Genomic DNA, 11,001 nt, shown 5'->3' on the forward strand with positions numbered 1-11,001 from the left:
CATCCACCTGCAGGACATCATGCTCAGCGAAAGAAGTTGGACCGAGAAAAGCAATTGCAGTATGCTATCCCTTCCATGTGGGGTCTAGAAAAAGAAAAGGCGGAGCTCATGGAAACCCAGAGTGGAATGGCAGGGGCCGGGAATGGGGTATGACAGAAGTGGGGAGATGTGGGTCGGGGTGCATACTTCCTGTGCACGCCCAGGACGTTCTGGGCGTCTGATGGACAGCACGGGGACGGTAGGTAACGGCGCTGTGTCAGAGACTTGCAAATTGCCGAGCGCCTCTCCAGCATCCTCACACACGCACAGACACGGTAACTCGGAGGGGATGTGCGCGTCAATTCACTTGATTACAGTAATCATTTCATAATGTATAGGTATATCAAATCATCACACTGTACAACTTGAATATATGCAATTTTATTTGTCAATTACACCTTCAGAAAGCTGGAGGATAATAAAAAAAAGAAATGCTAGCTAAAAAAACAGTACGCTTAGAACCCTGCCTGGCACGCAGGTGAGCTCTGGTGGGGAGCACGAGCTGCGGGAGCTCGGCCTCTCTCTCTGCCGGTGAGAAAGAGACCCCAGGCAGCCCCTGCCCTCCGGAAGGCGGCCCCGCACGCCCCTCAGGCCACGTCGCTCTCCTGGAGGACATAAATCATCTCATGGACACCACGCTCGGACAAGGCCCCTCGGAGATAGTGATGGAATGAGACAAAGCGAGGCCACCTCATACCATTGTCTAAGCGCAGCTGGAGACAAGCTGGCCGTGCCCCCCACAGATGAGGAAGCAGCCCCTCTCTGGGCTCAAGGGAGCGACGGCGGCGGTGTTACCACCGTGACTCGTCTTCCTCGCAGTCTGTAGAGCAGGGTTCTCAAAGCCTGGGCTCCCCGTGGCGTGCTTCTCCCTTGCTGCTACGGGTGACAAGACAAGCCCAGCTTGCTCAGCTGTGGGTGGGATGCTGTGGCATTTGGCTGAGGGCGCAGGCACGCCAGCTGTGCGGCCCTGGGCACAGGGCTCCGGCCCTCTGGACATATCTAGAAGTTAGAGAGCATTAAACAACAGGAGGTCCGTGGCCTGGCCGGCAGAAGCTGCCCCCTGGCTCTCAGGAGCAGAGGGCTGAGGGCCCTGCCTGCCATGGAGGCCAAGGCGCAGGTGTCCGCCCACCTTGGCCTTCGCTCTTCATTTTGCGTATATGGAAACTGAGTCTCAGAAGCACTTTCCCCAGGGACCTCAGAGTTGAGTGGTGCCGGGTGGGGGAGGAGGGGGACCCCCAGAGATATCTGGAACCTGAGGGCAGGCAGGTGGACTTGGTGGCTCTTGGGGACATGCCAGCGTGCCCCATGCCCTGCCTCCACTGTCATTTCACCATACCGTCTGTAGAGGCTTTGGTTTCAGACCCCTGGCCCCAGACGACTGAAGGTCACCGCTGCTCTGGGCCCTTGTGGTGATTGCTCAAGGCGGACCGCTCACCCTGTCCTCCTGCAGGCTTCCGCTCAGGAAGGAAGCGAGTGTCCCCCAGGGTGACATGGGTGAGGAGGAGGGACGGTCCAAGGGAGAAAGAGGAGCCCCTCCCCTGGAGAGCCTCACGGGGCTAAGAAGCACCTGCCCCCTTGCTGGCCTGGCTGTGTGTTCTAGAAACTGTGAGAGGGATCCTGCACCTCAGAGCTGGGGTCCAAATAGGGCCCCCCAGGCTCTGGAAACCATAGGGTCAGAAGCGCGAGTGGTGTTTGCGCAGGAGTGAATGTGAGTGCTCGGTATGGAGCCCTACTATCTGCAGCTCGTGCTTTACCAGCTGGAAACTGAAGGCCCCGAGAGGCCGTGAGCCTGCCCGGGGTCACACAGCACATTGTTGGAGGACGCAGGGGAGACCAGGTGTTCCACCCTCCATCCAGGGAGCTCTGGACCCCTCTCTAGGACTAGAGCTGACCCCTGCAAGGACTGTTGGGTGGTCTGCCACCGTTTACCACACCAGAGAGCCCCGGGGTGGGCTTTCTCTCCCACAGCTGAGCAGGAGGCAGGCCAGCTGCAGCCCCGGCCAGCGGCCAGCGCTGCCCCCAGGGCCCCCCGGGCTGCTGTCTGCCAGGTGCACACCGCTCCGCACACCCCCAGCACCACCCCCAGGCCGCCCTCCGGCCCCACGGCGGGAGTGGGGGCCCAGGCGGGAGATGCCCAGGGTTCAGACCCGCTGATCCTCCCGCCCTCCAAGCAGCCCTAGTCTGCTTGCTGCCCACGTTTCTGCAAGTCCCCACGCCTGGGTCAGGCCCCAAATTGTGAGTGACAGCGGCGCATGGTCCCCCAGCAACTGACCTCCGCCTGGGGGGACAAGGTCAAGATCTCCTGCAAGCCCCCCATCACCCCCGTCTCTCATCATCCTGCCCCTGTCCCCCGAGCTGGGCCAGGGCTGCTGTCTCCCCCCACCCCTTACGCCCACGCTGCTGCTCCCCCCCCATCCCACGCCAGGCTCGTTGAGCTCTGCAGCCCCCCCAGCCCCATGCCGGCCCCCCTCCGGTCCCCCAGCCCGGCCGCCCCCGCAGGCCCGCCGCCCCGCCTCCTGCCAGGATGCCAGAAGCCGGCGGTGCGTCAGCGACTGGGGCTGTGCGCACTTCATTTATTCAATAGCTCTGGGCCTGAAAAACACCGGCGAAATTGCATCCCATTTTCCCCAAGCCCATTAGCAACCAGCGGCTCATTCTCCATAATTCTGCTGAACCACTCCGGGCTGGCAGGGAGGGGGCTCTGCTCAGCTGCCGCCCCCACCGGCCCGGAGAACAATAGCCTGGCTTAGTCACTGGCAGAGGGTGGGACCCCCCGCGGCCCCAGTCCCCCGCCTCTGCCAGCTGAGCCTTGTTCTGGCCTTTTCTCTGCCTTTAGTGGCCTCACCTCCTCTCCACGCGCTCCTAGCCCCCCCCCCAATCCACCTCCCTGGGCCCCCAGGTTGGATTCCTCCCTGGGGCTCCCACAGCCTGGCTGCTTGGACCACCGGCCACCTCAGGTGCGCGGATGCCCTTCTGCAGGGGGGACCCTCAGTTATAACAGTAACCACCGCCAGCCCCGTCCTTTCCTGAGGGTTTGCCCAGCCGCACTGAGCCCACTGACCTGCGTTAAAGCCTAGCACCCCTGCCTTCCCACGGGGGACCCCGACTTGGAGTGGCGGCTCCTCCCACCTGCTGGCCACAGGACCTCAGGCAGGTGGCTGTCCCGGCCCCGGACCGACTGGTTTTCAGCGGAGAATGGGAAAGGTGATATTAAAAGCTGCCAGACAGGAGGCAGGGGCATTCCAGGAGAGGGAGGAGGAAACGGAACTTTGTCATGGGCCGTGTCCCCCCGGGCCGTGGGCTGTGCCTCGGGGCTGTGGATTCACCACTCCATGCTGAGACCATGACCCAAGGGTCTTTCTCCCCGACCCTGAAGGTGACCCAGGCCTCTTGGGGTCTCACTCCTCTGTCTCCTGGCTTGCACGCGGCTAGGGAGAGGGCAGGCACCACAAGGTCTCTGTTCAGAGACATGGGGTGCTGGGGTACCGCTGGCTAAGTGGGAGCTGGATGCATGAAGTACTAACACACACTCGTGGTCGCTGTCTTGTTCTAGGTTCCGTCCGAAGTGCCAGGGAGCTTGGGGAGGCCGGCGAGCCCCCAGCTGAGGCTCCCGCTGAATCACAGCGAAGGATCCTGGAGAAGGGCACATGGTGGGGGACGGGGCAGCTGGCCAGGCTTCCCCTGGGCGGAGGTGCAGGGTAGTTCTAGCTTGGGGACCCCTGCGTGGTGCACGTGTGAGGCAGGAAAGTGGGAAACCTGGGGGGCTTTTGGGGGGACCCATGAAGTGACCCCCCCCCATTGGAGAGATGGGGCACCATCCCTTTGCCCCAGGCCCAGGGAAGAGGCAGCCTCAGCGAAGCTGGGCGCCCACCGCCGTGTGTGCTGTGCGGCCGCCAGCCCCTTCCTCCCGGACCGGCCTCAGGAAAACGTCAGCACGCCAGGGTGATGCCAGACGGAAGATGGCAGCAGACGGGAGACCAACACCCGCCCCGCCCGCCCCCGCCAGGCCCTGCAGGGAAGGGGCCCTGGCCCCGCTGCCTGGGGACCCAGGAGAGCCCTGCGCCCTCCCGGCTACAGCCCGAGCTCAGGGGTCCCAGCCGGGTGTGGGGCTGGGTGGGGACCTCGGAGCGACAGGGCGCCAGCCTGCCACTCGGTGCCGGGCGCGGTCTCCGGCCTCTCTCCCCAGACCCCAGGTCAGACAACGAGGAAACCAGCCTCGCAGGGCTGGCGTCCCGTCCCCAAGGTCACCCAGCACATCTGCACCGGGGCTGGGTTGGTTGCCCAGGTGGGCTCAGCCCGCGGCTCCTGCAGGTGCCGGGACCCCTCTGAGCCTGTCCCAACCCGCTACTTAAGCTGAGGGGACAGCGAGGCGGGAGTAGCTTCAGGCCATCAGCCACGGATCCCCCCGCCTGAGGGCTGGAAATGTAATTGTCTGTCGAAAACAAACTTTGTTTCGGTGAAAGAAACTCAGTGTTGTTCTCGGGCAGCGTGTGACCCCAGCCTTGCTCCTCAGATGTGCGGCCTCCCCAGCCACCCACCAAAGGGGAGGTGTGGCCGGCTCAACGGTCCTCAGGGCCAGAACAGTGCCCCCTGAGCCCTGGGAAGCAAATGAGCACGGCCATTAGGAGAACTGGATGTGAGGGGAAGAACCGCCCACCTTCGAGAAAAGAGTCCTCATCACCAAGAGGCCAGAGGGGGGTCACCTTCATTAGTTACCAGGGGGCACAAGCTGAGAGAGCCCTGTGGCTTGGTGGCATCACACAGTGACCCAGGAACACTTGCACAGAGTCCAGGTTCCTTTAGTCTCAGAAAGAACCAGTGAGAAGCCACACTTCAGAGAGGTCCACTCTGACCCCAAGCCTTTCTTCTAGCCCAGCTCGTGATACAGCCGTCACCCATCACCACTGTCCATAGCTCCTTGCCATCTCTGCCAGCAGACTTTTCTGCTGCCCAACTTCCTAGACCACTTCACACCCCACTTAGGGTCCCTGACTTTGGCTCGGACCCATGGAACAGCCCCTTAGCCTCACACGCGCATCTGCGTGTGTGTGTGAGAGTGTGTGTGTGTGTGTGTGTGTGTGTGTGTGTGTGTGAGTGTGCGCGAAGAGTAGAGTAGGGGTATGGCGTATACAGTCATTTACAGATGTATTCCTCAGCCTTCTGAAAGTCCATGCAGGGGTGCAGGGCTGGCAGGGTGGAGCTCTGGATTGGGGCTCAAGTGGGGAGACAGGAGCTTCCGTGTGAAAGAGGTCTTGTGACAGGGCCCCTCACTGAGATTTGGGGCTGAAACTCAAGGAGGGCTGCCCTGCTAGCCCTCTCAGCTCTGGGGTCTCCACTATACCCAGAGCCAGCCTGAATCACAGCACTGACCATTGGCCAGCATTGCCTGGCCGTCGGTCCTGCCCTCTGACCCCAAGCTCATTTGCATATGATGCATCAGAGAGTCCCCAAACCCAGTGCCCCCCATTCTGTCATTAATTCTCCAGCTCTTCCCCAAGGCCAGGCTCCCTGCTGAGTTCCGTCTTGTTCCCCAACTCTGAACACCCAACTCAGCGACCCCGACTTGAATTTCTACCTCTGGACCCTCCCACGCAAGCGTCAGCCCACCCCTCCCAGCCTCCAGAAGCCCGGGCAGGGGAGTACCCAAGACAACGAACTCAGGGCCGGGAGCTGCTCAGAAGTTGACCTCTACTCCAGGGACCAAAAGGGGTCAATGCCAAGGCAAGAGAGCAGATAAATAGTGGAGTATATCACCATCTTAACCACAAGAGTAAAGGGGGACACCTTAGACATGTCGCAGGGTCTCCGGGCCCAGCTTGAGGGTCCCAAGACGAGTGCAGTGAATCATCTCACGACTAACATTCATCTCCTCGCCCAGACTCACTCATCTGATCCTCACCGCAGCCCCATTTGATGGATGGGAAGCCTGAGGCAAGCAGAGCTGGAGTAGCGCTCTCCCCATCACACTCGGGCTGTCGGGGTACAGTGCCTGCACCCCCAGAGCACTGCTGCATGCCTTTGCAGGGGGGCGGGAGGAAATGTCTATTTCTCAGAGGTCTGCATCCCAGGGGACCAGTAGAACGTCCCACTCTGAGGCCCCGGCTTCCCAGATGGGACAGGGATCCGCTGAAGGGACAGCACCTGTACGGCCGCAGCAACCGGTGGTGAAAGCTGTCTGCAGCGGGGAGGAGGGGAGCCCAGCCCCCAGGAGCCCCAGCCCAGCCCCTACGTGCCAGGAGCTTCGTGAGCAATGGGGTCTGGTTCTCAGATTCCAGTTGTTTCCTCTAGGGAGCCGTAATTCCCCCAGGTAACTCCTAGAAACTTCCATGGAGAGCTCCGGCTGGATGATGCATTGGGAAGAGAAGGGCAACGGGTGGAAAGCAGAAGCAGGGGTGAGGAGTCCCAGGGAGAGAGGGGGTGCGAGCCCCGTTTTCCTGTCCCACCTCCCAGGACTGCAGGGATGCAGGGAGAACTGCAGGGGTGGGGGGCTTCCCTGGATAATGGAGGGGAGCTACGAATGTGGCGGGGTGCTTGGATAGTCAAGGGGAGGGTGGCCCAGGAATCCGGAGGGCTGGCTCCCATGGGGTGGTGGCCCAGGAAGGGACTCTTGGGACTTTCGTGTCATAGAATCTGATTCAGTCACACCCATTTTACAGATGAGAAGACTGAACCACAGTGTAGGCAAGTGACTTCCCAGGGTTAAATTGGAGCCGGGATCCTGACAGATCTGCAACCAGAGAGTCCCCAGGACCCTCTCCCATCGGTCTGAAGGCAGCGGCCAGCTCCCACCAGGCACAAGGCCTTGCACAATCAGAGAGGGTGAGAGTGTGGCGTGATGGTTAGAACAGTGTGCCAGCTCCAGGGGGACCGTGTGAAGGAGGGACGGGCAGGCTGTGGCCCTGGTAGGGAAAGCACCGGGCCGAGACTCTCCCCAGGAAGCCAGCCCCTCAGCACGTCTGTGTGGGGTCCCTATGGGAAATGTAGAAGTGAGAATGGGTGGTGGGCTTATGGGGTGAGCTGACAGGACCTGCAGGGTGGGGCGGGGGGAGACCTTGAGAACACCCCCCCACACACCTCTACAACTTCCCCCTCAGGTGCCTTCGGCAGGGCCATAGCCCCCACCACCAACAGAGCTGCTCACATGGGCAGCTTTCTCCCTAGACTTGGAGCGGAGGAGGGTCGTGGGGGGCAGGGGGCTTTGGGAATGTCTGCCCCAGGTCTGGGGAACCCCCAGCACCCTCTGTGACCTGCTGTGGAGCTTTGCTGGGGACCTAGATGTGGCTCGGAGCATAAGGGGCTCTGTTCCTTGTGGTTCTGTTTGGGGGTGACCTTGGGAGCAAGAGGCCAGATGGGGAGGCCACAGGGCACTGGGGCTAGCACTGAGGGGTGATCTGGACCATCAGGGGCAGTCTACAGGCCAGAGTGCGTTGGGCGGCAGGTGTGTGGGGACTTCAGGATCCACGGGGACCAGCCGTGGGTCTCCAGGAAGAAGCCCCCAGTTTAATGAGAACCTAACCCAGTCAGGCACTGCACAGGGCACTTTCTATATAACCCACCTCTCACCCAGCTCACGAGGGGGCTGGTAGGGTGCCCATTTTATAGATGAGGACGCAGAGGCTCTGCCAGGAAGGGACAAGGCTGGATTCAAACCTAGGTCCTCACAGGAGCCCACACCCACCGGACCTATTCTATTAGGTATTTCTTTTTCTTTTTCCTTTTTTTCTTTTTAGTAAATTCTGCACCCAATCTGAGGCTCGAACTCAGGACCCTGAGAGATTGGGGTGCTTTTCCAACTGAACCAGCCAGGTGCCCCCTTGGGCTTTTTAAAAAAAACAAACCAACAAACCACGCCCCCTGCAGGGCCCCCGCCGGGTGTGCACCCTGAGCTTGGGGCCGAAGGGCAGCCTCATGCCTCCTTCCCAAACACAGTCACTGTCAGAAGTGTTTTTCCAACGGGAGCGTTTGCCACCCCTCAAGGGGCTCCGGAGGAGAGGTGGCGGATGCCAGGGGAAGCAGCGGGGAGGTGCAGAGGGGCGAGGGTCGACCAGGCAGCTGGGCTCACCGCGGGCTCCGCGGGGGGGGGGGGGGGGGGGCACAGGCAGGAGCCAGAGCCACGTCTGGCTATGAGTGGACCGGGCCAAGGAACGAGCCTGTCTGGGCCTGGGTCCTCCTCTATCAAGTGGGGACAGTCCCTCAGGAAGGCTGCTGGAGGGGGCGGGGGGGTTCCGGAGGGAAGGTGCCCCCCCCCAAGCCAAACTCCGGGGCCCGCTCGGCGGCGGCGCCCCCCGGGCTGCAGAGCCGGGGAGGGAGGCGGCGCCGGGGGGGCCCTTCCCCCGGCCCAGCCAGCCCAGCCCAGACCGAGGCGGCCGCCGAGCGCGGGCGACAGGCTCTGGGGAGAACGGTGAGTCACCGCGGCCCCGCGCGGCAGGTTCCGCAGGTAATTATGTAATTGACGGGGCTCGGCTAGGGCCGCGTGTGAGTCAGCCCGGCTGAGTCGTGACCGGCGGAGGCTGCACGGCGGAGGCGGGGGCTCGGCCTCTGCCCCTGGGGGGGTGGGCGGGCCGCCGCGGGGGCGAGGAGCCGGCTCAGACCTCGGGCGAGAAAGCGTGCCTTCTGGGCCCTGGTTCCCGCCTGGAAGCGCGGGCTCACAAGCGGGGGGAGTGGACCCCGCCGCGAAGGACTCGCGAAGAACCCTAGGCTTCCCTTCCGCGAGATGCTCCCTGCAGGGGCCCCACTGGGCAAAGGCCGGGGGCTCTATAGGAGAAGCCCCCCTGGGCAGATGGCCTTTGTTTTTAAACCTTCCGTTTAATGAACATCATCTCTGAACATATAGACACACAAACATATTTAGATTTTTATAATGTGTATTTATTATTCAAATAGCCCAACGACATGCCAAGTGTTTGCAAAGGAAGAGCAGGAATTCCTGAGCCCCTGGGGGGGAGGGGGCTGGAGTCTTTGGCTCTTTGGTTTGAGTTCATTGTCACTCCCAGTTCTCTACAGGCCCACCCAGGCCTCCCCAGTCCACAGTGCAGGCCTGTCCCGATGGATCCGCAGACCCGCGCCCTCCCACTCGGGGTCCTTTAAAGGGTGGGGAGTGCACGACCTCCCCTTCTTCCTGGGCAGGAGAGGGCGCTGGTGGGGCAGGCTGTGTGTCTGTGCATCTGTCCACTGAAGCATGGGTGCCATGGTTCTTCTCCAAGAGCAGGACCTTCTAGGAGTCCTGTGAGGCAGACGAGTCCGGGGAGGAAGATGTTGACGTTCCGGGGTGGCTTCACCGACAGCAGAGGCCCCTAAGAGGGGAGGCAAGACAGAGAGTCAGGAGCAGGACCCAGAGCCCAGGCCACAAACAAGCTGAGCGCTTCCGGGGGTCCCCACACAGCGCCCATGACTGAATCTCCAGGCCCAGCTGGCAAGGGCATCTGAGTGACACAGATGCCCCCTACTTCCCTGCGCCTCTGTTTCCTCACCTGGCACCCGGCATCCTGGACAGAAAGGGGATGCAGACCCTCCGGGCCGTCGGGGTGGCAGGCCCACCTCTCCTCTGCTCCTGCTTTTCTTCCCATTGCTTCCTCTCCCAACCAGGCCCCTCCCCACTTAAGCCCCCCTTCTATTTTTCCTGGCTTAAACCTGCCACAGACACCACCACACCCGGAAAGAGATAAATAAATAAAAGAAAAACAGCCTCAACTGTGAAAAGCAGTCCAGATCTGATTTTTTTCCGGCCTGAGTTAATTACACTTTAAATTGGCATGTTTACTGATCGGGGATTTCAAGTTAACAGAGACACCCCCCTCCCCAACTGTTTGTACAGTAAAACTCAGCAGGCTGGCGGGCTCCCCCAGGCCTTGGCAGGCCCCGCAGCTCCCCTGCCAACGAGAAGCATAACAGAAACATCTATTTTTGAGTGTTAGAGAAAACGAAGATATCACAGATGGTGGGAAGCAGCATTCTGGAAGGTTTCCCACACCCCAGGCTCTGTGCACCCAGGCTCTGTGCACAGAGGCTCGCCCCAAGGAAGACCAGAGCCTTCACTCCCAGGGGACCCTGGAGGCAGGGCCCCACTGTTCCCCTGTCCGGGGCCTCACCTGGTCAAGCCTCCCTCATACGGCAGCCCATGGGGGTTTCGCTCCCTCCCTTCTCCACAGCTGGACAGAGCTAGGCTAGCCTCACTTTGGAGCAAGGCCGTCTAGGGTGAGCGGGGAGCTCTGGGCAGGAATCAGGGGGCCCTGTTTCATTCATTCACTCAATGAGCACTGTTTGGGGCCTGGGGGAGCTATACTGAGTTAGGGGGCATGATCTCTGTCCTGAGATCCACCCTGCTAATGAGCTTGGGTCTCCCCGAGACCCCGCATGTCCTGGGCAAATCCCACCTTTGCTCTGGGCCCGAATGGGAGGCACCTTGTGGTCCTTCCAATGTGCACTCACCTGTCCCAAGGAATGCCCCTAGGGTCAGCCTGGGTTCCCTGGCTCACGGCCCACATCTCCCGGGTGGTAGTGGTCTGGTGAGCTGCCTTCGGCCCAGCCCTTGGCTCCTGGCTGCAATCGACCAAAGGCTCCACGTACTAGGCACCTGCCGAATGCCCCGTGCTGTGTGCCTGCCAAGGGAAGACAAGGTCCACAAGCATCCACGACGCGTTCCCTGGGCTAGGTCCTGTGGGGCACAGGGGCCCCACCATGACCAAACCACAAGAGCCCCTGTCCCTGCAGAGCTTGCCACCTGTAGATCAAAGAATCAGGGGACTGATATCTGGAGGCAGACTGAGGCTCTGGGGATGTGTGTTGGGGGCAGGGGTACATCAGGGAAGGCTTCCTGTAGGAGGTGCCAGTGAAACTGGGCCGTTACTTTAACGATAAGGAAGGACGGGCATTCCAGGTAGGGGTACAGCGTGAGCACAGGAACGGCACCGGGACTTGCAGGTGTGAAAGCAACCACCACACACCCAGGACACAAGGGGGGTT

The sequence above is a fragment of the Ursus arctos genome, unplaced genomic scaffold (genome assembly GCF_023065955.2).
Source record: "Ursus arctos isolate Adak ecotype North America unplaced genomic scaffold, UrsArc2.0 scaffold_25, whole genome shotgun sequence".
NCBI classification, from domain to species: Eukaryota; Metazoa; Chordata; class Mammalia; order Carnivora; family Ursidae; genus Ursus; species Ursus arctos.